The sequence below is a fragment of the Lissotriton vulgaris genome, chromosome 12 (assembly GCF_964263255.1).
Source record: "Lissotriton vulgaris chromosome 12, aLisVul1.2, whole genome shotgun sequence".
Taxonomy (NCBI): Eukaryota; Metazoa; Chordata; class Amphibia; order Caudata; family Salamandridae; genus Lissotriton; species Lissotriton vulgaris.
The window spans coordinates 777,735,401-777,741,400 of record NC_141700.1 but is presented as its reverse complement, the minus strand read 5'-3'; positions in this window follow the sequence as shown (position 1 = coordinate 777,741,400).

The following is a 6,000-nucleotide window of genomic DNA, read 5'->3' as shown; positions in this document are numbered from 1 at the left end:
CCTTGTGTAATGTAATTGATGATCATGTAATGCTGTGGTTCCCAAACTGTGCGCCGCGGCACCCCGGTGCGCCGTTATGAGTAGCCAGGGGCGCCGCGCGCAATCTTGGAAAGATAGCGGTGGCCGTGTGCTGAAGCAAGCTAATCACGTGAGAATGTGGGCCAATAAAATAATATGCGTCTTTTGACGCCTCCCTGAATGCAGCAAGTGAAGCTCATTCCAGCCGCAGCCCAACTCACGGGGAAGTTACAAGTGCCACCTGCATAATTTGGGGTTTGGCCCAGGAGCGCAATGCCGCCATAGTGCCTACGTGCTTTCAAAGGCGTAGCCTCCGCGTACGCAGCATGACTGTCAGCGTTATTGCTACCAGCCGTGTTCTGCCGTGCCTCCGACGACCCTCTAGAAAAGTTAAAAGTAGGTAAGAGGGCTGAATCACTAGTCGCTCATTAACGGTTTTAATTTGACAAGTCGAATTTGAAAGGGACAAGTTAAATAAATGTGCAGTGGCCCACAGTCTCGTCGGAAAACAGCAGCGCATCTTAATGAATACTAAGGCTGCTCTCAGAACAATGTAAGCAAACAGGTGCAAATGAATGAAATTTATGGCGCAGTAAAGTGTCCTGGTGAACAAGAGTTATGTAGGGGGAAAACACAGACTCGTGACATTTTCACTCGAATCAAGATAAGATTTCAAATATTGCTCCAACTTCACACAGGCCGTGTATTTATATGCTGGCTGCTGTTTCTGCACTTACTTTGTGTGAACTTGAAGAAATACCATGCCAGATTTTATAAACCAGAATGTTTTATTTCTGTGAAAAGGAGTGCAGCAGAGGGATGGGAAATACAGGAAACTAAAAGTGACACCTGACTTTCAGTCTGAGAAAACATAGAAGAAGGAATGCACGGGGTAAAACAAAGTTTTTAGCAGGACATAAAGGCAGAAAGAGGGGAGAAAAAGTACGTTGAAGAGCAAAGGTAGCAACAAGAGGTGGAGAAACGAAAAGGATGAGGGAATAGAAGACGCTTTAGCAGGCTTTTTCATAATTTAAAGTTTCACAAAGTGTCATCAACTGACCAAAAACAGATACAGCAGAGGTTGTAACTATGCAAGCTTCCTTAAAGCACGAACTGGCACACATATAGCTGCTCTTTTTTTAGCTTTTAGTAGTGCATTCTTGGGCTTGTAGTTTGCCTTTTTTACATTATTATGCTTCCCAATACATTTTAGAGAGACAACTGGAAGTACTCCCAAGGTCAGGATTACATTCCCCCACCGGTAAAAAAATGTCAGGGAGCCATGGCCCACTGCCAATTAGGTCAAGGGAGCCACAGGTCTGAAAAGTTTGGGAAACACTGATGTAATGCAATGCGTTCCTATACCTTTGGGTCAAGTCTGCGCAGTATAAAACTTCAAAAAAATAAAATAAGTAAGTGTTTTGTACACTTCTGTCATTAGGCTACACTTGGGCTACATTTGGGTGATATTTGTGCTATATTTGGGCTCTTTTTAGGTCTCGCCTGTCGATGCGCATGCGCATCGAGCAAGGCGAGACTATAGCGAGTTATCCACACTTTATCTGCACTGCAAGGAATCGTGGCGATTCCTTGCAGTGCCCGTGACTTTTAAGGTCAATGCGCATGCGCATTAAGCTTATGCGCATGCGCATTGACCTTAAAAGTCACGGGCGCGTGCATGTCCCCTCTCCGCCCCCTCCCCCGTTCCGCCCCCTCCCCTGTTCCGCCCCTTCCCCTTCCCGCCGCTCGCCATATGTTCGCTCGTTCCCTCCCACTGGCAGCCTGCGGCCACTGCTGAGAAGCTTATTTTAACTTACAGATCCGCCTCTCAGTCTTGCTCGCCTTCAACATTCATTCTCTCCCCGCTCCGCCCCCTGCCCGCCCCTCCCGCCGTGTCGCATTTCTCCTCCCCCTCCCCTCTCTTCCTTGCGTCTTCCGGGCCGTGTCGCACCTCGCCTGCACGTTTTCGGCAAATCTCTTTTCTTTAAAATAAGGTTGGTGCAAACCCTTCTGGTGCAGGACCGTGTAGACTCGTCACTTTAGGACTACATGAGCATTGTTTTCATACCTTCGCTAGGCTGCCGTAACCATCACTGTTCCAGGACCCTCTTACCTTCCGTCATCTGCGATCTGCAGGGCCCTTCTATGATGCCGGTTCCCTTGATTGAACTAGTGGCCCTCCTTTAGTTGCTCCCAATGTACAACTTCTCATTACATGGTACGCATGACCGTCTTGAGGATCGAGCAGAACACAAATCCTAAATGCATCAAATGATGCTCAGAGCATAGTCTGCATTAAACCCAAAATTGGAGGGAAGCACACATCCCAGACTGCCCACAGTGCAATGAAGCCATTCGATTCACACCAGTGCTAGTAGCATAGCATGTCTATCCTTCCAGTGTGCGAAACTTGCTTGGTGGGCGTTGCCAGTGCACTCCTCTGGCGCACAACACTGCTCTGCGCCCTGCGGTGCTACAGAACTCAACTGCTACGACAGCCCCTCTTTCGTCTTCCTGCCGTGTCGCACCTCTCCCCTCTCCGCCCCCTCCCCTGCCCGCCCCCTCCCGCCGTGTCGCATTTCTCCTCCCCCTCCCCTCTCTTCCTTGCGTCTTCCGGGCCGTGTCGCACCTCGCCTGCACGTTTTCGGCAAATCTCTTTTCTTTAAAATAAGGTTGGTGCAAACCCTTCTGCTGAATCCCCTCTGCCTTTTGAGCGTTATGCCTAAACTCCTCATGTGGTGCAGGACCGTGTACACTCGTCACTTTAGGACTACATGAGCATTGTTTTCATACCTTCGCTAGGCTGCCGTAACCATCACTGTTCCAGGACCCTCTTACCTTCCGTCATCTGCGATCTGCAGGGCCCTTCTATGATGCCGGTTCCCTTGATTGAACTAGTGGCCCTCCTTTAGTTGCTCCCAATGTACAACTTCTCATTACATGGTACGCATGACCGTCTTGAGGATCGAGCAGAACACAAATCCTAAATGCATCAAATGATGCTCAGAGCATAGTCTGCATTAAACCCAAAATTGGAGGGAAGCACACATCCCAGACTGCCCACAGTGCAATGAAGCCATTCGATTCACACCAGTGCTAGTAGCATAGCATGTCTATCCTTCCAGTGTGCGAAACTTGCTTGGTGGGCGTTGCCAGTGCACTCCTCTGGCGCACAACACTGCTCTGCGCCCTGCGGTGCTACAGAACTCAACTGCTACGACAGCCCCTCTTTCGTCTTCCTGCCGTGTCGCACCTCTCCCCTCTCCGCCCCCTCCCCTGCCCGCCCCCTCCCGCCGTGTCGCATTTCTCCTCCCCCTCCCCTCTCTTCCTTGCGTCTTCCGGGCCGTGTCGCACCTCGCCTGCACGTTTTCGGCAAATCTCTTTTCTTTAAAATAAGGTTGGTGCAAACCCTTCTGCTGAATCCCCTCTGCCTTTTGAGCGTTATGCCTAAACTCCTCATGTGGTGCAGGACCGTGTACACTCGTCACTTTAGGACTACATGAGCATTGTTTTCATACCTTCGCTAGGCTGCCGTAACCATCACTGTTCCAGGACCCTCTTACCTTCCGTCATCTGCGATCTGCAGGGCCCTTCTATGATGCCGGTTCCCTTGATTGAACTAGTGGCCCTCCTTTAGTTGCTCCCAATGTACAACTTCTCATTACATGGTACGCATGACCGTCTTGAGGATCGAGCAGAACACAAATCCTAAATGCATCAAATGATGCTCAGAGCATAGTCTGCATTAAACCCAAAATTGGAGGGAAGCACACATCCCAGACTGCCCACAGTGCAATGAAGCCATTCGATTCACACCAGTGCTAGTAGCATAGCATGTCTATCCTTCCAGTGTGCGAAACTTGCTTGGTGGGCGTTGCCAGTGCACTCCTCTGGCGCACAACACTGCTCTGCGCCCTGCGGTGCTACAGAACTCAACTGCTACGACAGCCCCTTTCCGTACAGAATTCCACCGATCAAAATGGTTACCCCTATGCTATGGTGCTCGGTCACCTGGCCAAGCTTGTCCCTGTGTCCCATCGTTGACCATGTCCATCCCCCTGCTGTAGAATAGAACCCTCAGCATTCCCGCGGCCAACACCTGTTGCGGCCTTGAACTCTCAACATTACCATGTTCCACCAGCTTCCTTGGTACAGAACTCTCTGGATTCTGTACCAGACTCATTTATTAGTCAGAAACTCACACCCACCCACCCACTCACTCTCACCCACCCACCCACTCCACCCACCCACTCTCACCCACCCACTCTCACCCACCCACTCTCACCCACCCACTCTCACCCACCCACTCTCACCCACCCACTCTCACCCACTCACTCTCACCCACTCACTCTCACCCACTCACTCTCACCCACTCACTCTCACCCACTCACTCTCACCCACTCACTCTCACCCCCTCACTCTCACCCTCACCCTCACTCACCCTCACTCACCCTCAACCCCTCACCCTCACTCACCCTCACTCACCCTCACCCACCCTCACCCTCAACCCCTCACCCTCACTCACCCTCAACCCCTAACCCTCAACCCCTCACTCACCCTCACTTTCACTCACCCTCACTCTCTCACCCTCACTCACCCTCACTCACCCTCACCCTCAACCCCTCACCCTCACCCTCACTCACCCTCAACCCCTCACCCCCTCACCCTCACCCCCTCACCCTCAACCCCTCACCCTCACTCACCCTCACTCACCCTCAACCCCTCACTCACCCTCACCCACCCTCACCCTCAACCCCTCACCCTCACTCACCCTCACCCCCTCACCCACCCTCACTCACCCTCAACCCCTCACCCTCACTCACCCTCAACCCCTCACCCTCACTCACTCACCCTCACTCACTCACCCTCAACACCTCACCCTCACTCACCCTCACTCACCCTCAACCCCTCACCCTCACTCACCCTCAACCCCTCACCCTCACTCACCCTCAACCCCTCACCCTCACTCACCCTCAACCCCTCACCCTCACTCACCCTCAACCCCTCACCCTCACTCACCCTCAACCCCTCACCCTCACTCACCCTCAATCCCTCACCCTCACTCACCCTCACTCACCCTCACTCACCCTCACTCACCCTCACTCACCCTCACTCACCCTCACTCACCCTCACTCACCCTCACTCACCCTCAACCCCTCACTCACCCTCACTCACCCTCAACCCCTCACTCACCCTCAACCCCTCACCCTCACTCACCCTCAACCCCTCACCCTCACTCACCCTCAACCCCTCACCCTCACTCACCCTCAACCCCTCAGCCTCACCCTCACCCTCACTCACCCTCAACCCCTCACCCTCACTCACCCTCAACCTCATGCTAAAGATTTACAAAAAAAACCATTAACAATTCTAAAAGCACTAACTCTAATGCTGCGAGACCTATTGCATTTCTAATGCTTGTTTCTCCTGTAGCCATTTTGGGAGACATATTTCTTATGAAGCTCCATAATTTCATCATTTACTGCAGATTCCGCAGTGGAAAATGCTTTCAGTTTTCTACCTTGGTTCCATCAAGATGGTGTTCATATGTGCCACACCTTTGGCATAAATTCAGAATGATAGCACTATAGTTTGCTCATTAGACTACTGTAGTAAAACTTCTGATCACCAGGGAGTTAACTGGCAATCTGCTGCTGGTGTTGAAAGTGCATGTTTCAGTCTGCAGGTCAGAATGTTTTAATGAAATAGAAGAGCAAGATATTTGAGAACTCACTTAAAATGTGTCCTCATTTTCCTTTCTACAGCACTATCATTTCTATGACAAACTGAACCCCCTCATGTTGTTCTAAATTAAATGTTTTAAGTTTTACCAGTTTGATTAAACCAACATGGGTTCAGGTGTGCCATACTTCTGCCATAAGAAACACTGTTAGCGCTCTAGTTGTTCATTAGAACACTCTGGAAGGCTACAGTATGAACACAAGGGCATCAACTGTCAGACTTAATTCTCATATGGTTGAC